The sequence below is a fragment of the Papaver somniferum genome, chromosome 2 (genome assembly GCF_003573695.1).
Source record: "Papaver somniferum cultivar HN1 chromosome 2, ASM357369v1, whole genome shotgun sequence".
NCBI lineage: Eukaryota > Viridiplantae > Streptophyta > Magnoliopsida > Ranunculales > Papaveraceae > Papaver > Papaver somniferum.
Window position 1 is genome coordinate 51,357,301 of NC_039359.1, and position 22,127 is coordinate 51,379,427.

General features: G+C 36.8%; 2 pseudogenes; both read right to left on the reverse strand.

The window, feature by feature from the left end:
* Window positions 1–4,079: 4,079 nt before the first annotated feature.
* LOC113350991 lies at window positions 4,080–4,834 on the reverse strand (annotated as a pseudogene).
* Window positions 4,835–17,961: 13,127 nt separating this feature from the next.
* On the reverse strand, window positions 17,962–18,856 carry LOC113353253 (annotated as a pseudogene).
* Window positions 18,857–22,127: the final 3,271 nt, after the last annotated feature.

Sequence of the window (22,127 nt, forward strand, 5' to 3'; positions counted from 1 at the left end):
GACACCCTCCATTAGGGAGCTGAATTGTGTCAAAAGACGTAAATGCCATGAGGATTTTTACTCACGGGAGTATTAAGGCTTGTCATATTTACGCACATGAGAAACCTGAAGAGGTAATAATACAAGAAAAAGATAAAGCGAGATCAATGGGTCGATACATTACAGTGTAAAGACTTCCTGCGATTTCGTCGCACAAAAGCAAAGAAAATTTTGGGGGCAAGATAAGACCTTTAATTAGGAAGGCAAAATAAGACTTCATGAGAGAAATAAAATATATGCTAACTTTGTTTTGCAGGTAAATAAGTGTGCTGTGAATAACTTCGCATAGTACATTAAGGCAGAGAATGACATTTTGTTCATCAGTCTATCAATATGTGTCATGTAACAGAGGCAACAATGAGAATGCAAGCATAAAAAGAATGTTATTTTCCCCATTTTATTGTCTCATGAATATGCGAGAAAGATGTACAAAGAAAATATATATTAAAGGAGAAAAAATTAATATTTAAAAGGTGTACATTGAGGTAGAAATTCTAAAAAGTGAGAAGATATACAAGGGACAGAAAAAGAATTTACAACAAGGAGAAAATGATTAATTTTTGCCTGAATTATCATTATCATTTCGCTCAGCCTCGGAGTCACTTACTTCTTCTTCATATTCTTCATATTATTCCTCACTATCCTCAATATCAGGAACATCTTCATTTGGGGGAACGTCTGCGAATATATACTTTGAGAGAGGAATATCATTATCAATGCAGAATTTCTTAACAGCATCATCACGAGCACGAGTGGCATCCTTGCCATTATTTGAAACAGTGACCATATAGTTCTTCTTTAACAGCTGATACTTGACATTGCGAGCAGATAATTATGTCTTTAATTCTTCAATCTCCCCAAGATAATTCTTCTCTTTATTTGCGAAGAAAAAAAAAGCAAGTTAGAGTTAAAAAAGATATCATCCTCAGGAAATGACAAGTATGACAGAGCAACAAATGACCTTCATGGTTGGAAATAATGTCTTTAACCAGTACAGAATGTTCAGATTCAAGGCTCACATTTACGGCTAGATCCTTCCTAGCATCATTCAGAACCCTAGAATCCCACCTAAACTCAACTTCACTTTCTATAAGAAGTTGAGAACGAATTAAATTTCTTTCTTCAACTAGTATGTTCTTTTCGCTCAAAGCTAAGTCACGTTCAAATTGAACTTTAATGATAGATTCTTGGAATTTTTCTAGTGCCTTCGCACCCTTGAGAGCAACCTTATATTTTTCACTAATGAGTTTGTTCTTCCTTGCCTCCAAAATCTGAATTGTTTCTTTATTCTCATGAAGAAGACGTCTGAAGTTATTGAGTGTAGTCAATAGAGGTATGTGATCCATTATAAGAGCTGTGTACTTCAGACTTAATTCTTCCAAACTAAGATTCTCAATTCTTTTGGTGGGGTAATTGTTTAAAGAAGACTAGAGGTTTTCTAAAAGAATTTCCTCGTCGCGAAAATTAGATGCCTCATCAAAAAGATTATAAATGTCTGCGAACATCGAAAAATAAGAAGTGCGAATTATCATATAAGGTAAAGAAAATGGAAATAATAGTTATGTACCAATGAGTTCATCATTTTTTCCTCGGATTTCGCGAATACGTTCAGAGTTGTAAGTATTGGCAGCTTTAAGTTTGGTATCTTCTCCCTTCAAATTGAGAAGTTTCCTTTGGTAATCTGAGGAAACCACATAGGATAAGCGAGATACCTGTGAAAATATAAGGAAAGCATTATATAGCGCAGAAAAAGAATATAAATAATATTTAAGAAAGTGCGAAGATGAGAACATTACCATAGAACCAAGTGCATATTGGAAACTTGGGTTTATTACAGAAGCAGCTCCGCGAAGAGATGGGTCATCCAATATGGGAGCATCGCAGACTTTAGAAACCATTTCGAAGGTGCGTTGTAATTCATCATTATTAATAGATGATATGGTATTAGAGAAAAGACTGGATAAATCTTTCATAGACGAGGAGGTCGATGGATCTTCAGAAACAAGAAAATCATCATCTTCGGATTCAGGACTTGAAGAAGGGTCAATTTATTTACGCTTCCTGGATAAATATTTAGACACGGTTTCTTGGGTTGATTCTTAGCTTTACCCATAGTTTTAACACCCGAAGTTTCAACCTGCGCGAATAATCAAGATAAGGAACAGAGGCAACAATATTTTTAAACTAGAGAAAGAATGTTCCTTACTTCAATATTCTGCGAAGATGAACCATCGTGCGAAGTTCTGGCCTTCTTAGCCATGGTCTTTGACCTAACAACCTAGAATTGAAGGGGAAGGAAAATGAGAGATAAAGAAAATAAAGTTATGCGAAGTTTAGAATACTTCTGCGAAGATTTCATACCGCTTTCTTATTCTCATCCTCGGACAGAAACAATTTCCAAGGCTGAAAAGCAGAACAATTCTCAGGCAGAGGAAGATCGCAGCCATCAGAAGCTTTGCCCGACACATAAGGACCTTCTAAGACAACATGACAATTGAGCCAGCATGTGTCATTAGACCTGCGAGCAGTGTTATTGGATTTTTCATTCCAATCTACGTCTCGTATAATTTTCTCATCTTCAGCAATGCCATCTTTTCTTCTTCAGCGAATGGCCCACTTGGCTGACTCGTTCTTCATGATCGCAATGTTGTGATGTTTGAAGAAATTCTCAAGAGTATAATCAGCAGGGTTGATAGCTTTGTCACGAAACAATTCATTTCGCACTTCATAAGCATAAGAAGTTCCTAATCCTACTACGCGACGCGAATACTCCAAAACTATTCTAATAACATCACCACTTAATTGAAATATTCCCCGTGCGAACTGATCATCAGCCAAAATTTCATAAAACAAGGAAATTTCTGGGTTATACAGTGGGACAGGAAGATTATTCAGAAGTTGTCCTAGTGATACGATAACCTTCTGATTAATCCATTGTTCGGAATTAATTAACTCAAGGTTGAGTTTGGATGAATAATTAGAATCAGAAGGGAGAGAAAGCGAATAACCTCTAGTATCGAATTCTTTCTTGAGTCTGGTGAATTCTATTTCCATATTTTTTCCAGCAGGAGCCATTATAAGAATGGGAATGGTTAGTTTAAAAGTAAAAAATTCTTGATCAAGATCAAGTCAGTAAAATTATGATAAAATCGGTGAAATTGAGATTAAGTTATAAGGATAAGAGGGGAAAAAGCGGAGAATGATAAAAAAAAATGGGGAAGAGACGATGGACTGTAAAATGAAGAAAATTGCAGTAAGAGGTGAAAAAGAAAGAAGAAATAAAAAGAAGAAAGAAGAAGATGGAGGAAGATATATAAAGGATTACAAAGAAGATTTACTCTCGTTTTTCGAGGTTTATCTCATTTAATGCGAAGAATAAACGGATAGGAAGAAGTTGTTATAAGGACGTGTCAGATAATGAATGGTCAAGGAAACACGCGTAAATCATGAAAAATCAAATTCCAGAAGAATAACGGCAAAGCAATATGAAAAGTTGAACATGTGCGATACTTTAGGATGGAGATTTCTCATATCGCTCACTCTATGAAGAGAACGAAATGAGAAGAGGCAGAATGTAGGAGTGAAATATCGCATATTCATTATGTATGCGAAGTAAAGGTCATGAAATATAAGCGAAGATCATCGCACATAGTAAAATGGAGATGACGTATTTGATGATGTCAGCATAATTACGAGTAAAGTGTGAAGATCTGTGCAAAGTGTAGAGTGTGTGAATCTGAGTGAATGTACATGAGTGATTGTAACGCACAGTGATTCCGAACATAAAGGATCTATTAGCTGTCATCCACTATGTAAATATCCTATATAAAGGGAAGGGCTTTCATGTAATGAGGGATCTCTCTTGGTGTGTGTTAGACAAGATATTAGGAGAAAAAAAATTTATTTGGGGAGCAAGTAAAATCTTTGTATTATCCTGTATCAAATTTAAGAATTGAATGAGTAAACGAATGATCTTCATTATGATTTCTTAGTATATTGCTCCGATTCTTATACAAGTGTGGTTGTAGAATTTCCTGCAACTACATCTGCTTTGGAAACTGAGCCTGGAGATGGTCAATAATGTTAGTGTCAACTTGGAAAGCCTTGGCGAGGATGTCAGTAGGGATGAATGGTTTAGAACCAAAAACAGCATTAGCAATCGTGATCACACCAGGATTCTGACTGCTTAGAGCAGCAATTGCAACAACTGGGGTATTTCCATGATTAACCTGAGCATGAATTAGCCCAACGGGGAACACAAACACATCTCCCTTTTTAAGTGTCTTTGAGATGAGTTTGTTTTCTGGATTAGATGTGACAAATCCAACATGAAGGGTACCTTCCAAGACGACTAAAATTTCAGTGGCTCTTGGGTGGATATGTGGAGGATTCACACTTCCTCTAGGAGCATAGTCAATACGGACCATAGAGATACCAAGAGTGTTAAGTCCGGGAATTTGAGCAACATTAGCTGGTTTCTCAAGAGAACCTTGTGGGCTGGTAATTACTCCAGGCTTGTTGAATGCTGCAAGAAAAAAATCTTCGGCCACTGCAAGCTTTGGATCTTTGCAAAATTGTCCGTTTTATTTTATGTCTTCAATAAGAAAAAGAAGTTTAAAAGAACATGTATAGAAAGGAAACAACTTTATGGCAATCTAAAAGTACCAGCCGCATTTGGGTTTCCAGCAGCAACACAGAAGTCTTGCACGGAGCCTGGATCGTTAGCATTGACAATGGAAGAAACTGATGCCAAAAAGACTGCACCTACAATTACATAAACCACAGAGCTTTTCATTTCCTTGATTTTTCTTTGACAAAAACTCTTAACACAAATCTCGCTCTTTTTGGAATGAGCAAATTTTGTTATCTGCTTAGGTGATGATAAGAAATTTAACAAGTTATGTGCTGCTACTTATAGACAAACAAAATGTCATTTACTTGGCCAGGAAATATACAAAAGATATCAACACATGATATATAATAATGATTATTGAAGGTTTCAAATTTATTTGTTGGTTGAATTCATCCCCCAAGAACAAATAGAAGAACAGTTCTTCATCTTATGATTGTTTCCGCTCAAATAATTTTAATTTTGTGTAAAAATTTCCTCACCACTAAGCAGTTGGGCGACTAACTCAAAATGAAGCCATTTATATGTTTCCGCTCGAATAATCTTAATTTTCTGCGAAAATTTCCTCAATTGGGCGACTAACTCAAACTGAAGCCATTTATATATAATGTTTGTATTCTGGAATTTTTCTTAGTTTACTATTTACTCCACTTGCGAACATGATAAAGTATTCAGATCAAGTACAGACATAACAAGTGCACGCCTTATCCTATTGTTAGTTATGCAAATTAGTGGGAGAGCACTTCTCTATGGGAAGAATTAGCAAGTTTATGGAAGTAAGAGCTTCTCCAACAGTTTATTTTTTCTAGCTTCTCCATCAGTTTATTTTTTCTGGCGCGTTTGGGTACAAATTTGCTTCCAATTTCTGCTTCTTTATAAGTCAAAATCAGAAGCAAAACTATTTTGTTTCACAAAAAGTTATTTCTTTTGCTTTTAAAAATCATTTTGAAGTCTGATTTCTGACTTTTCGATTTTTGCGAGTGAAAAGCTACTTCTAACGTGCAATCCAAACATGGGTACATGTTTTCCGTGTATGCTAAGAAATGTGAAGGTTAAATTTGTTAAAGCTATATGATATATTTCAAAGGTTTAGATTAAACAGTCTTTAACGGTCTGAATATGGACTAATCGAAACATGGTTGTCCTTGGCAAATTTACATCTCGCGGCGATTCTTGAGTCACATGGCAGTTCTTGGATCATGAGGTGGTTTGTTTCACGCAACATATTTTTAGTCAGAGTGATAAATCTTGAGTTACTATGTATGTTTTGGATCATGAGACTGAAATTTATTCCAAGTTATGATGCAATAATTTGTTTATTTACGTAGTAGATTTTGGAGATTTTCGGACCATGAAGCAAATTTTGATACACGAAACTTTCTCTATGAACTCTGAAGTTTTTGAAATCTTACTGCATAATCTTACGCAATTTCAAACTCGGTTTCTCAATGTCAAGCATATCACTTCTGTACTTGGTGAGCTTGTTTTTCGTTTTCCACCTTTTCATTAGAGTAATGGTTTCAGCAGCATGTCAATTAGGTTAAGAATCAACTTATCTCAACCCCTCATCTTTAGTACTTCAGCACCAAATGAATTCAATAATGTTAACTGGATTGATTTCTAGTTCTTGGATCTCCCTAGACTCTTTTGCAGTTTTTGTAAATGATTAGGCCATGTAGCTGAGGATTGCATTGAACTATTTATTATCACACACCCTGGCATGCATATACCTCAGCCTCTCCAACTTGCCCAACTGGAGTATATGTCTGATCCTGATGATAACTACACCGAAGAAGAGAGATACAATGTGGATCAAGATGGACCAGATCCTGACTGGAGCGATTGGAGTTTAGAAGTGTTCCCCCCTACACGAAGGCCATCGCCTATCTCCTCGGATCAAGATCAGTCGGGTCTTTCTTTTTCTGGGGAGAACAGGCCTTTGAGGGATACAATCAGAGTGGCTTTAATTCATATATGTCTCTGGACTCTGATAGAACTCAATCAAATGAATGTAGCAGTGGGCACAGTGCAAACAACCACAGTTCTAATGGTATTGAGGCAGAACATCAAAATTCACATGGCTCTTGGCAAGTTCAAGATCAGGCATCTCCATTGTCTCATATTAGTCCCAGAAGCCCTGCTAACTTCATCATTTCTGACATAGATCCAGATTTTGAGTTAGTGTCGGATTCAGAATCAAGCTCCTCCAATGATCTTTCAGGCCCTGGTCATAAAAGATTGAACGCAGAGCAACAGAACCATCTCCATGTCTCTGGTATTGGCTCCTCATCTGCAACACACAACTCAAGGAGAATTTCAAATGAAGAATTAGAGCAATGGAGATCTCAGTATAAGCCAAGCAAAAGAATCAAATTTGCATCGAGCAGTATTCCTTCTACCAGCAAGGCAGGCAATTCGAAACCCAACTGCAGCAGCAACAACAGCTACAAGAACAGCAGCAGCATCAACAGTAGCAACAACTACCAGTAATGGCCATTATCGCACAACTGAGCTCAACCATGATAAATCTTGGGGCCGGTAGATAATCAACTTTTTGTCTACAATATCCTGTTATTTATTGTTACTTTCTTTCTAGTGTGTGTCTGTTTGTTATCTAACTGTTTCTACTTTCCACGCTTAGTATGTATGTTCAGGTTGTCTCTATATGTAGAGTGTTTTACCCTCTCCTCTGGTGAGAGTGCTTTTGTAGTGATAGAGTGTATTAGAATTTGCATAGGTTAGTGTCGCTTCGAAGTTAATCTGCTTCCAGAGTTTTTTTCTTACAACCCAGATTATCTTGTTTTTTTGTATGTAGTAGCTTCTGAAGGTTCAGTGTGTCTGGTCAGTTTTTGATATAGTGTACCCTACTTGCACTCTTTTTCTAGTTCTGTTTTTTCGCTGTTTTTTCTTCCATGTTCAGTTCAACTCAGCTCAATCTCAGTCTTAGACACCTGGATTTCTTTTACTTGGTAATTCCGTCTGTTGTTTGTGTTTAGTGTTCTGTTACTTAAAGATTTAATCCTTACTCTTTGTGTACTCTGGCTCACTGTCCCTGGTTAATGGACTGCATTTGCTTCGTGCCTCATACAAGTTTCCGATATTTCTTCCCTGAGTTTTTCTCCATATAACCCTATACACACACAACTGTTATTTCCACAATCTGTTTACCTCTAAAAACCCAATTTCAATTCCAAATTCGGTTTCCTTTCAAGTAATGCGTTAAAGCCCAATAACATACAATCCTACTCGGGCTTATAAAAATCTCACCCTACCACTAAATTTCACCCAAGAAACTCAATCAAGCCCAAAGTCCTGCTAGGCCCAAGATGAACATTCTAGCGTGGAACTGCCAAGGCATCAACAATCAAACCTCTATTCAACACTTACGAGATCTAGTATCTTTGCATAAACCCAATATCCTTTTCCTTTCAAAAACTTTAAAAAATGACCGACATATGTTACATCTTGCTCGATCGCTTCAATCCCAAAACCTTATCTCAGTTTTTAAAGTAGGTTGTATTGATGGCCTATGTCTTATGTGGAATAACCTAAACATTTGGGTTCTTCTCCAGTCACAAAATTACATTCACGTCATCATTACTCCACCTAGCCCGGCACAACCGTGACTGTGTATTGACATCTACGGCCCTCCTCATCCAGATGCAAGAATAGATTTATGGCAAGATTTCCCAACAATCTTCCCAAATTCCAACATCTCAACTCCGTGGCTCCTAATAGGGGACTTTAATGACATCATGGATCTATCGGAGAAAAAAGGTGGCAGACAAGTCACTTATAGTCAGATTCACTGTTCCTAACAATGATCGACCAGATGGGTTTTATCGATCTTGGATTTTGGAAGAGATCCATTCACTTGGACAAACAACCAACAAGGTCAAGACTAGGGCCGATCCTGGTCATTTAGGATGCCCAAAGTAGATACAAAAAATCTTGCCCCTCTCACCATTTGACCAGGTCAACTCATTTTGACCATAAGTGAAGAAATGCTACTTATACTATTATTTCAAGTATAAATCTATTTTACATGTCTTTTTTAAATAAAACTAACAGTTAGTTGTTATATATATATATGTTACAGGAATGTATTGGTAGTGGAGTTGAGTTGTGATAGAAAGCAAATAGTGAAGTCTGTGTATGTGACCATATCGCATCTAATTAACAAAAGGTGGGCCTACATCACAACACCGGCAAACAAACAAAAAAAAGGTTGATTGATCTAATCTCTGTCTTTGTACGAAATCTTGGACAGTAACAAACCTTTTTATTAGTGCCCTCTTTGGGATGCTGCCCAAAGCTGTGCTTTGGGTGCTTTGCACCAAGGTCGGGCCTGGTCAAGAAAACATCATGGCAAGACTAGATAGAACAATTGCAATCCAACACTGGCGAATAACGAACCCTCATGCAGGAGTCATCCACCTTCCAAAAATTGCATCGGATCACGCACCCATCCTGCTACACACCAAAGCAATAGACTGGCAAGGACAAAAGAACTACAAGTTTGAGCATCTATGGCTGACACATCCACATCTCAAGCAAATCGTCGAAACCTACTGGACACAACAAAGCGACTCAGATTCTACCTTGGATATTCAACCGAGGTTAATCACAACAAGGCAAACACTAATGGACTGGAACACAGACACTTTTGGTCATCTTCCAAATTAATTCGAAAATCAACATCACAGCTAAAAATGGCTCAACACCAATGTGTAATTCACAATGGTGAAGAACTAAATTTTCGGATTCATCGCGAGAAGGAACTACGCGATCATCACCTAACCTTACTTCAATGCCATGCAACATATTGGCAGCAAAGGTCCATAATTCAATGGCTCCAATCAGGAGAAAATAATACCACCTTCTTCCATACTAAGGCAACCATCCACCGAAGCCGCAACAATAGGATCATCACAACAACTGGGTCGCTGATAAAGATGAAGTGATCCAAATCATCCTTGATCATTTCACCACTCAATATACGACCCCAAATACAACTTTGGACGAAGAACTATTTGAAGCTGTAGCTCCACGATTGACTCCATCAAAATGTGACCGGCTCTCGGCGACAGTATCGATAAAGGAAATCAAGCAAGCATTGTTCTCCATCAACTCTGAAAATGCTCCTGGTCCATATGGATACACGAGTAAGTATTTTAAAGTTTTTTAGGACACCACTCATCTTCAATTAATTGCTATGGTTCGAAGTTTTTTTCGATAATTTGAACTTCCACCCTCTCATGAATCATACAAAACATCACTCTTATCCCAAAAGTAGACAACTCAACGCAACCTTCCCAGTTCAGATCGATAAGCCTCTGCAATGTCACCTACAAAATCATCTCAAAAATACTAGTCAACCACTTACGTCCTCTCCTACCTTTCTTAATAAGTCCATATCAAAGTGCCTTCATCCCTAAGAGATCAATATATGATAATATCACAATTGCCAGTGAACTATTTCATCACATCAAAACATCATCAACCCCTAAAACACCCAAAATAGCTCTCAAACTTGACATTCAAAAAGCATGTGATAGCCTAGACTGGGGATTCATCAAAAAGGCTTTTAAAAAATTAGGTTTTCCATCAATATTTGTAGAATATATCATGCTCTGTATCAGATCGGTAACTTACTCAGTCAACGCCAATGGTACACCATATGGATTCATTACTCCTACCAGAGGCATATGACAAGGTGATCCTATATCCTCCTACATTTTCATCATCTGTGAGGAAGTTCTTTCAACAAATCTTGCCAAACTGGAAGCAAAAAATCTGATTCAAGGTATCAGAATTTCAAAAAGGCACCCCCCATCCTTAACTTAATGTATGCAGATGACTTTCTCATCACATACACAGCTACCCAAGAAAGTAATAATCACCTCCAACGAATTCTTCAATCATACGGCTCTTTAGCTGGTCAAATTATCAATGAAGCAAAATCAACCATCATTCACCGCCCAAGGCTACAACAATATCACATAGATAACCTCCACCAATCCTTCGGCATGCCGACTACTTCAACCCCACCTGTATACTTAGGAGTTCAATTCATACATGGGAGGACCTCAAGTCACATCTTTGAACCACTACTCCAGAAATTGGCTCGCAAAGCACAAGGATGGATCTCAAAATGCCTTACCCCTGAAGGAAGAATAGTTCTAATAAAAACCTACTTAACGCCAACCTCAAATCACCTCATGCAAGCACAGATTTTCCCCACCCATGTTCACAGACAAATTGATAGGATCACCAGGAAGTTTTCCTGGGGTCACGATTCTTCGGTCCGGAAGCTTCACCCATTAGGATGGAACAAGCTAAACAAACCAGTAGCGCAAGGAGGTCTAGGTATCAGGAAGAGCAGTCATCACAATAAAGCGTTGTTCATTAAAAGTAATTGGAATGTTCAAGACCAACCAAATTCCATTTGCTCAAGCCTCTTCAACGAGAAATACCTCCACCACTAGCCGATATTGCTAGGTGCGATATCAATACCCACTACTGCTAGATCACAATGGAAACAAATGGCATCTCTCATACCTACTATAAAAAACCATATATTTCACCAAATATGAAATGGTTTAGATACCCCTATCCAAGCAAATTGGATACCCTATTTTCAGAACCTTGATCCAATCCAATGCAACCCAATCCAATATGTCGCAGACTTAGTCGACCCAATGTCCCATAATTGGGATCACGATCAGCTGAGCATCCTCCCCAACAATGTTACCCATCATATTATAAAAATTCACCTATGCCTCAACAACACATCAGACAAAATTATTTGGCCTCACTCTAAATCTGGTCAATATACCACAGCATCCTGATACAGTTGTCTAATCCAACAGGAAAACGACTCTCTCCCACGACCTCACACTCACCCCTCCCAAACAAAAAATTCTTATGGACCTTACCGTGTCCTCCAAAAATTTAGCTTTTCTTGTGGAAAGCTATAAACGAAGGTTTACGAACCTTATCTCTGCTCCATCACATCAATCTCTCAACTTCCAACCTATGCCCCCGTTGCAATTTTGAGCCTGAAACATCCAATCACATGTTGATTCATTGTCCAATGGTTCTGTCCACTTAGAACACCCTATCTAACCGCATATCAGCAAACCATCCCCAATAACCACTAACCAATTATCATAAACCACCAAAAAACAATTTCTCAATTGCTGCAACCTCGAGGTAATACTTCTTCTATCACATAATTTTGTTTCCTCTTCTGGTCTATGTGGACTACCAAGAATGAGCTTGTATTCAACCAGAAGCAGTCCACCCATGACGACATCCTGGCCAGATCTTTCGCACACCATCATGAATTTGAATGGGCAAAAAAGGCCGCCCCTCCTGTTCTCCCCGGGGAGAATCCTTCTGGATTCACAACAAACATCACAAAATCCCATACAATCATTCAAGTGGGTTGGAGTATACCACCACCAGACTGGTATAAAATAAATACTGATGGTGCAGCGATAGGAAACCCGGGTATGGCGGGAGCAGGAGTCATTTGCAGGAAATCGAGCGCGCACACGGTACTGGCTCTTGCACAACCTCTAGGTATAACCACAACCTTAACAGGGGAAACGTGGGCAACAGTGTTAGCAACCAGAGCAGCAAATGAAAGAAATTGGACTAAAGTCATATTCGAAACGAACTCGGAAAATCTCGTCCACCTCATCAACAATCCAAGGGAAGCTCCATGATATATCTCTGAAATGATTAGGGAAATCATACATCGAATGCGACAAATTCCATGTTGTGCTATTCAACATAACTATAGAGAGGGAAACCAAGCCACGGATGGAATGACAAACTTTGCAGCCGATGGTAGCCAAGCCGGAAAGTTATCAACATCAATTTGGGAACGGACGAATCCAGCTTTTCTTAATCAAATTCTTTTGAGCGAATCTATGGGAATCACATTCCCGCGTGTAATAACAGCGTAGTTGGATTTTTATTAATTTCATGCTTCAAAAAAAAAAAAAAAACGAAGTTAACATAATGGTCAAGAAAATTGGTTAAATCAAATGTATATTTTTGACAATGACAATGATCGAGTATACTTGGTCGAGAGGCCTGTATTAAATGTAGCTTATTCTGAATAGTTGAAATTGCTACTAGGTAATTAAATTTGTATGTTGTCTTTTTCAAATAGATGAGCTATATCACTAATCAAAGGGATATTTCTAAAACTACTTTTTTAATTGATTATTTTTATTATAAGAAATATGTATAATTTTATACTCATGTTTATATTTATTACGTAGGTGTTTTAAAGTGTTTTTCAATGGTATAAAGTTTACAAAAAACCGTGTATAGTTTAAGAGATAAATCATTTCTAAGTTTTAGTAGTTATTATTCATAAAGGTATAATTTTAAAAAATACTTAAACATACTCTCAATTTCTCTTTTCGTTAAGAACTGTGCAAACTACAACTAGCTTATCTAATTTGGGACGGAGGGAGTAGATTATCGACCTCTTGATATCTCTTAATATTGAATTTCTTCACCCTCCAATTAAGAATAACCTTTTTGAAATGGGTTATCAAAGAGGTGTAAAACGTGTCAACCAGGAAGGGCACAACCCAGCCCACGAAGTCACTTGCTTAGGTGTTGTGTGCCGTGTTGTGTTGTGCCGAAGACTAAAGTATGCCGTGTTGTGCCTTCCTAGATGATGTGATGTGTTGTGGTGTTCCAGAAAAATAAACATGTTGTGTCGTGTTGTGCTGAGTTGGGCATATTTATTTTGTGTCTTTTGAAATAAATATTTCTCAAATATTTAGGTATTCTATGAGTTGTTATGAAAATAAGTCAATATAACGATGATTAATTGTCAAAAATTGGCTAGAATGAAGACTCTCTTGTGAAATATAAACAAAATGTGATGTATTTTTTAGTGTTTTATGCATATTATGACGTGCTTTCTTAACGTGTTGTGTTGTGTTGTATTGTGCCACGTGCATATCCGTGTTGCGTGTTGTGTTGTGTTGTGTCACTGTGACGAAACTGACGTACGGGGCCGTGCTGGGCTAAGTCACTTTCTGTGCTGGGCTGTGCTCAAATTTGTACGTGCTGAGCTGGGATGTTGAAGCGCCCCCAAAGCTAGTAGCTGACTAACCCAAGAGATTAACAAAATAAAGAGGTACTAAAGATGCAAATCATATACTTAAGCATTCAATTAAGGAATCTGCTAAAAAACTTAACCCAAAAACTAAAACTCCTCAGAAATATAAACTTAACCCAAAACTAAACTGATATTGAAGCGCCCCCGCTCAGAAATATAAATATACAAGAACTCCTCTCAAATGATACATATACAATAGTCATTTGTTTTACAAGTAGAACATACAACATAACAAACATAGAAGACGTTAACCAACTAACGAAATCAACGCTTGAAGCTTTCGCTGCGCAACTCTGATCTTTCTAGGAAACTGAAAGTGGGAATGGGTGAGCACATCATCCCTAAAAGGGGTGCCCAGTAGGAAAATAACATTTAACTTTAAAGTAATCGTAAACAAGAGATGGAAAACAATACATGCTTTCCTAAACATTAATTAAATAATGACCAAGTCACTATAACAAACAAACATGTATATGGACAAACTCCCTCTTCAAACAATGTATATTATGATTTTGCAATTCCGAACTCGAAAATCCACATCTAGTCGTAAGTACTGATGTCGACAATTCCGAAATCGCAAACTGCCGACCAATATATCATAAAAGCTATAGATATAAATGTGAAGGAGCGTATCCTATATACCACACGTGGAAATTCTTATTTCGCATAACAATTCATATTGACCACAACACATTACAGGTCCCTTCCAATCCATGGAAATATTAACAAAATCAACTGAATTATCGTAAAACAAATTAAACAATGCATGGAACGCACAGACAGAAATACATGAGTTTGTTAAACATAAACTTTTGTAAAGGAAAACAATAATGGTTACCAAAGATTCAAATGTATTCCCACCTATTTTGATGACAAGCCACACCTACCTCGAGATCCACGATCCACTGGTTCGTTCTTTGAATCGATCGTTGTTAATAACTAATTGTTAATCACACAAGAATCTAAGAATCTATCCAAAAGGCTCACACAAGGCTCATAATATAAACTCATACAATTCTCTAGTTATAGGCTAAGTGAATTACTTTAATTTTTCTAAGCCTGTTATGGTTCTGCACATCTTCATTATCCATCTCTTGCATATCTAAAGATTTACTAGTTCAATTAGGTTGGTTTTATAGTCCATTATCTAAGTCTTATGAATATCTACAACTTTGTAGAATAATCCAAATACTAATTCAGTCCACAAGAGGTCCAAAACATAAAAATAGGATAACTAATCATAAGCCCAAAACCACTAAATAAGCCCATTACACAAGGCCTGGTCCACTAGGGTCAGTTAACAGCCAAACTAACGGTCAATGAAGTCAACTCACGTTCAACGTCCAAAGTCAAGTCAATGTCCTGGTAAATGGTCACACGAGTCAACTCAATGAGTTAAAACTGATCTAGACTGAGTTAACTCAGTCAGTCACACTAAGTCAGCTAAAAAAATTGAGTCAGCTAAACTGACTGGGATGACTTATAGGTCTTAAATCTAACAATAGATTTCCATTCTATCAGATTTGGTGCAACATTTTCACTAAACAAAACAACAGTGATTCAAACATTTATCTTAAATAAACTTCACAACTCAATCACGAAAGTAAACTAACTTTACCTTGATCTGCATTGCAGGATCTTACTAAGATCACTGCCGTAACAGTACTACAACTCCCATTATAAACCCTTTCTCATAACAAATCAATTCTTCCAAACCCCATCTTCACATTCAGCAGAACCCAACAAAAGCTCTTGTATTTCCACACACGCCATTCACATCACCAGCACCAACCGTTGCTATCTCATCTAACTATCCATGACATCTCCACCTGCAATTTCAGTTCTATAGACCACATCACCAACTCTATAAACTGTAACTCCATACATTTTATTAATTTCATTCTCTCACTGAAACTACCACCAGACTAATAACCACATAATCTTTCAACACCACAGATCCATCATTCTCATCAACTCCCCCATTACTTCCATATCATGTAACTTATACAACCATTACATACTTGATTTCATTTCCACAATCTCGAACACAAACAATACCACATCCTATGCCTTAGCATCACCACTGCCACAAACAAAACCACCAACACCAATCTCTTTTATCAACTCCACCTACACAGATAACTCCATCACCACCTGCAACACTCACAACGGCATCAATACCACCAATCCTAACAACTCTTCACACACACCTAGTCTGAATCTCAATAATAACATCATCTATAACTCCTATTTCACCATAGAACCTTTGTAGTTCAACTTACAACTACAATTATAGCTCCACCACTATCTCAACTAACACCACCACCTGCAGTTCAGAACTTAACAACCATCACCACCAACAAATCTCAGTTCAATTCATTCACCCTCCAACAACATCATTATCACTTCAACTAATTCCATACAACACCAATCTCTACTGATCATAAGTATCTTAAATTCACAATAAAACTGAAATTGAAGCTCCATATAATAAATTCATCTTCAATCTAGACAGACCCATCTAACATCCATCAACTATTATCAAATTTTACAAGAAAACAAATTCAAATTGAAGAACCCTAATTTACCCGGTTTCATGATTCTCCGTCAGAATAGTCTCCAATCGATAATTCAACAAAAACCCCTCTTAATTCTCATCAATCATCGACCTCATAAACTTAATCGACTCCAAACAACTTCAAACTCAGATGAATCTAGCTTCAGATTTAACGTAGAAACCCTAGTTCTTCACTAAAATTCTTGAATCAACATATAATTCTTCTCCCTTGTCTTAAATAAACAAAACCCATCATCAAATGATCGATTTTGTCATCAATCTCACTTATACTCCAAAGAAACAAAAAAATCTTATCTCGTTCTTCTCAGGTTATCTCGAAGCTAAATCCATCTTCAATTGATTTTCTCCATAAATTACAATCACGCCATCTTCATCATCCACTAGATAGCTTCAACAAATGATTCTCTCAAACAGTCGCAGAATAAAAAGGACAGAGGAAGAAAAAAGAGAAGAGAAGCAGAAAGAAGAAGATAAGAAGAAAGAAAAATGAGAACGAGTTAATCTTCTCGAGTGAGGGATAAGGCCGACCCAATTTGATGAGTCTCCCACTCGCTTAGACACGTGCAGCCCACAAGGGTAAATTTCAAAATTACTATTTTACCCTCCTTACAACAAATTGATAAATTATCTTCATCTGGTATCCGAATGACACGTTCGAGTAGTCCATTTCACATAACTTTTCGAGATCTAACCAATGGTACTAGTTTCATATCTAGATTGTTGTTAGATTAATTTTTAATAATTAACGTCCATGTTAAACTAATCGAACTGTTATCGGCTAATACGTCTCTTGACTACTCTAATAGCGTTGACGAGCTTGAGGGTCCTTACAGCTGTGCTCATGTTGATACGACTTAATTTACACCTCTAAGTTATAAAAAGGGGAAAATGCAGTTGAATATACACGAAAAATAAGTTGTACGGGCAAAAGGAATCCCAGAAATACAAGGCATTCGTAGAATAATGAATATTTCTTTTAAGGAACTTAAAGGACATCTTTTAGATATTAAGTTTGTTTCAGTTCCTAAACATGTAAATTTCATTGCTCATGCACTATGTCAATTTGCTACGCATGTAAACTCGATTGGTTGGCAAAACTCTAATTCGTTCCTTATGTGTACTTTTCTAAAACCTCAGTTTTAACGAGGTAATCTAATAAAGTAGTTGTGTTCTTAGAGTTCTTTGGAACCCCTGTTCCTCCAAAAAATAAATAAAATGGAATAATGAAAACATATAATCAATGATAATAAGTATCCAGTTCCACGGATCCCCACAAAGATTCATGGAATTCAGATCTTACTTACTATCTTGGAGTATAGCCAAGTGGCAAGGCACCGGTTTTTGATACCGGCATGCAAAGGCGAGCCAAGTGACCCCATTGGACGTTGGAAGAAAACAAAAGCTAATAGAGAAGAAAATAAAGAAAGAGATGAACTCGATCGGGTTAACTCAAAAATTAAGAGAGTTCGCATCGAATAAGCCAGTTGAGACTATCGTAAAAGAAAACAAATGTGGAATCACACTTTTTTAAACACAAAAAATAAAATAAATGAAGGCAAAGTTCTGGGTTGCATCATTTGGGTTTATCCTTCAATACATGTACAAAACAGTTGTTATCACACAAATTCTTCAAGCCTGCTTCGGAAACTGAGCTTGTAGATGGTCAATAATATTATTGTCAACTTGAAAAGCCTTGGCGAGGATATCCGTAGGAATGAATGGTTTAGAACCAAAAACAGCATTAGCAATCGTGATCACACCGGGGTTTTGACTGCTTAGAGCAGCATAGCAACAGCAGGGGTCTTTCCAACATTAACTTGAGCATGAATGAGGCCGATGGGGAATACAAACACATCTCCCTTTTGAAGGGTCTTTGCGATGAGTTTGTTTTCCGGATTTGATGTGACAAATCCAACATCAAGGGTACCTTCCAAGACGACTAAAATTTCGGTGGCCCTTGGGTGGGTATGTGGAGGATTCATACCTCCAAAGGGAGCATAATCAATACGGACCATAGAGATACCAAGAGTGTTAAGTCCTGGAATTTGAGCAACATTAGCGGGTTTTACTAGGGAACCTTGTGGGCTCGTAATTACTCCACGTTTATTGAATGCCGCAAGAAAGAAATCTTCTGCCACAGCCAGCTTTGGATCTTTGCAAAATTGACCGTTCACGAACACTACAAAGAATAGAAGCAGTTACGTTGAGTCATAGATATTAGGGTTCAAATAACAGATGTTAAACAAAACATGCTATAGAAAGGAAACAAACTTTAGATAATCTAAAAATACCAGCAGAATTTGGGTTTCTAGCTGCAACACAAAAGTCTTGTACGGATCCTGGATCGTTAGCATCGACAATGGAAGAAACCGATGCCAGAAAGACTGCAGCTACAATCAAATGAACCATGGAGCTTTTCATTTTCTCGATCTTTCTCTTTTTTTAGAATGAGCAAATTAAGTTGTTAGCTTAAGTGATGATGAGAACTTAACACATTATGTATTGCTACTTATAGATAAAGAAAAGGACATTTACTTGGCCTAGCAATATATTAAAAAAATTAACACTGGAAATTTAATAAAGATCAGTGAAGGTTTCATATTTATTTGTGCTGGTTGAATTAGTCCCCCAACAACAATTACTAGGAAAGTTCTTCATCTTATCATTGATTTGGCTCGAATAATCTTAATTTTATGGAGTTGCCTCACCAGCTAATTAAGCAATTGGGCGACTAACTTAAAATCATGCCACATATAATGTTTGTATTTCTTGAATTTTTCTTTGTTTACTCCACTTGCTATAATGACAAGGATCCAAATCAGGTATATTCTTTAAGACTGCAAGCCTTATCCTACTGTTAATCTTGAAAATTATTTGAAGAAGACTTCTCCATGTGAAGAATTAGCACCCCGGCTTAACCGGGGTGCACGTTCCTCCACTCATAATTGGAAGTCTTAATTACGGGAAGAAATATTTACTTTTTTTTATTATTGATTTATTACTTTTTATGTGTGATCACCAGAGAATATGAATCTTTGCATTGAAGAATGCAAATTTTAATTGGTTTTTCAAATTTACATTTATAGAGTGTGAGATTATGCATTCTCCAATGCAAATATGCATCCTCGCTCTTGATTTTTAATTATATTTTACAAGTTCCAATGCAATGATTGGTTCTTATCTTGTGCATGGATGCATTAAAAACAAATCTCCAAAAATCGTAGAATTATATTAAAAATCAACAAATCATGAGAGGAGTAATGTGCACATGCGGGTGCACAAAGTTGCACTCTCTCAAATGCGAATGTTAAATTTTTAAATGTTATACAAGGAGTATGTTGCCAACAAAGATGTAGATGAAACATTCTTTAACGATCAATTTTATCTATTAGACCACGAGGAAGACCTTGGATCATGAGGTTGTTAGTTTGTACTCGTAGGTGTGAAGAATGCTTAAAGGTATATCTGGGAAGTGAATGTTCATATTCTAAATGTTTAGGGTACGTCTTGAGATGAGTTGCAGAAGGTTGGTTACATTCTTCACCTAAACTAAGAATATGCATGGTCACTCGAAGGCTGCTTCAGTCGGCCAAAGGAATGAAGAAGCAGGTTGGTCTCAGGGAGGAAGCATAGAGATAAAAAACAATTCGTTGGTTGATAGGAATTAGAAAAGTAAACACAAAATTGGTCAATTAATCCAATAACGATAATTCTGGGGTGAAAAAGACATGTAAATTTTAATATTGTTTAAATGGACGAGAATGTAAAAACAGCCAGTATGTAAGTAGTTCGTCCTACCCATTTCAGATACTTTTTTTTTTTTATTTTTAATTTACATCATGATGCATCCAGTTTTATCCTCGCTATTTTTTAAGTTTAAGTCATGATGAATCTAGTTTGATTCATGCTATTTTTTTGGTGTCCATTTCGGTATACCTCAAATTAGGTGCTTCATATCCTGCAAAACAAAGCTGAGAAAAGCAATTCGACAAAGCCTAATGGAAATGAATCACCTTTATCTCCACAAATGCAAACAATTTAGAGAATCAAAAAATGAAAAGCAGATGGCTGTTAAGGCATATTTACATATAACAGGATATCCCTTCAAACATAGACAAAAAATAAAGGAATAAAGAAGCGGAGAACCGTGAGGCCAACTGAGCTGCTCAGTTCAATCTATCATATTCTACTCCCACTATTTGGTAGGAGGGAACTTTCAAAAAGGGATAGTACAAGAAGATAACTTGTGAACCAAATTGGAGTGGCAAATATTGTGACTGAAACTAAGTTTTTGCGCAATGAAAAATCAAATAATTAAGAGGTTAAAGGTCTAATTTAAAAGGACCAAATAAAATTTGTAAAATTCAACCACATATACCAACAGCAACATATAGATATTAAAGCATCACTTTTAATAGCTAATGAATTCAACCAAACCATGTAAACCAAACAATAGTAACACTATTAAAACCAAAACCCATGTCAATATTAACACATTTATTCGAAGCTCATACACAAAATAGTAATGGAAGTAGCATGTTTTAGAGATTAAAAGGACAAGAAAATTAACCAAAGTGAGTAGTTACCAAAAAAGTCAGAAACAAGAAGAATTCCGAGTTTTGAGTCCAAAGAACCAGAAACATAAGCCTTCAGACCTCCAATTTCTTCGACATGTCCATAACCTGAACTTGAATTAAGAGCCGGTGGGTTCTTAGTACAACAATGATGATCTCCTGCAATTATTCCATCAACAACAAAACACAAAAGAACTATCAAAATTAGAGCTGTTGCCATGATTTTTCCTCCCAATTATTACAGATCACTTCCCTCTTCTAATATTTTTTTCCTGCAAATTTGATAAGACACAATACAGTGGTATTATGGATTACAAATCCAATCTGTCTTTTCTATAGTTGACCTGATTAGTGTAAAAAATAATATTAGTTAAGAGATTAGAGCCGACACGTGGTTCCGAGAAGGTTACCACTACAAGAAAACACGGTTTAAGTGACTAAAAAATTTCCGACTGCCCAATATTTTGGTCGCTTTAAAAGTCAAGCGACGAAACTTGCGTCTACCATACACCTTGGCCGCTGTTAACCAATATCCATTAAATTTTAGCGATTAAAGGAATTTGTTAATCGCCCCAACTCTTTTCCAGGTAACTTATAAGAACCGCATTAGTAGGTATTTACTTCAAGCTATGATTAAGTAGCGATTCATAATATATTTAGTCGGGAAAACTTGTCCGAGCGACTAAAGTATTAGCCACCACCCATTCAGAATAGATTGTGAGATTCAAAAACATCTGTGAATAATCTCTTCTTACTCATGCCTGGAATTGATCTTAAACACCAATACCGAAAATCAAAATCATGCCTGGAGCAATTGATTTAAAACAACTAAACCAGAAACTTAATGGGGATAGGTTGATCAATTTCTTGTTCCTCTCACATGTACTTTGTTTTAAAATGGGTCCAATAAATGTGATCTCTACTTCTAAGTAAGAGAACTCCATGGGAACTTTAATTCACAAATTACAAAACCTCAAGCTTGCCAAACAACACCCAGATTGCACAAAAGAAACCTAAATTTTACATAATCCAAATATCAAAACCTTTCAAAATAACAAAATCTCACCTCTATCACAAAAGGCACATCTGAAATCTTTGATTTTCCTTACTACATCAACACCCACTTCTAATTAAAGTGAAATAAAAACCCAT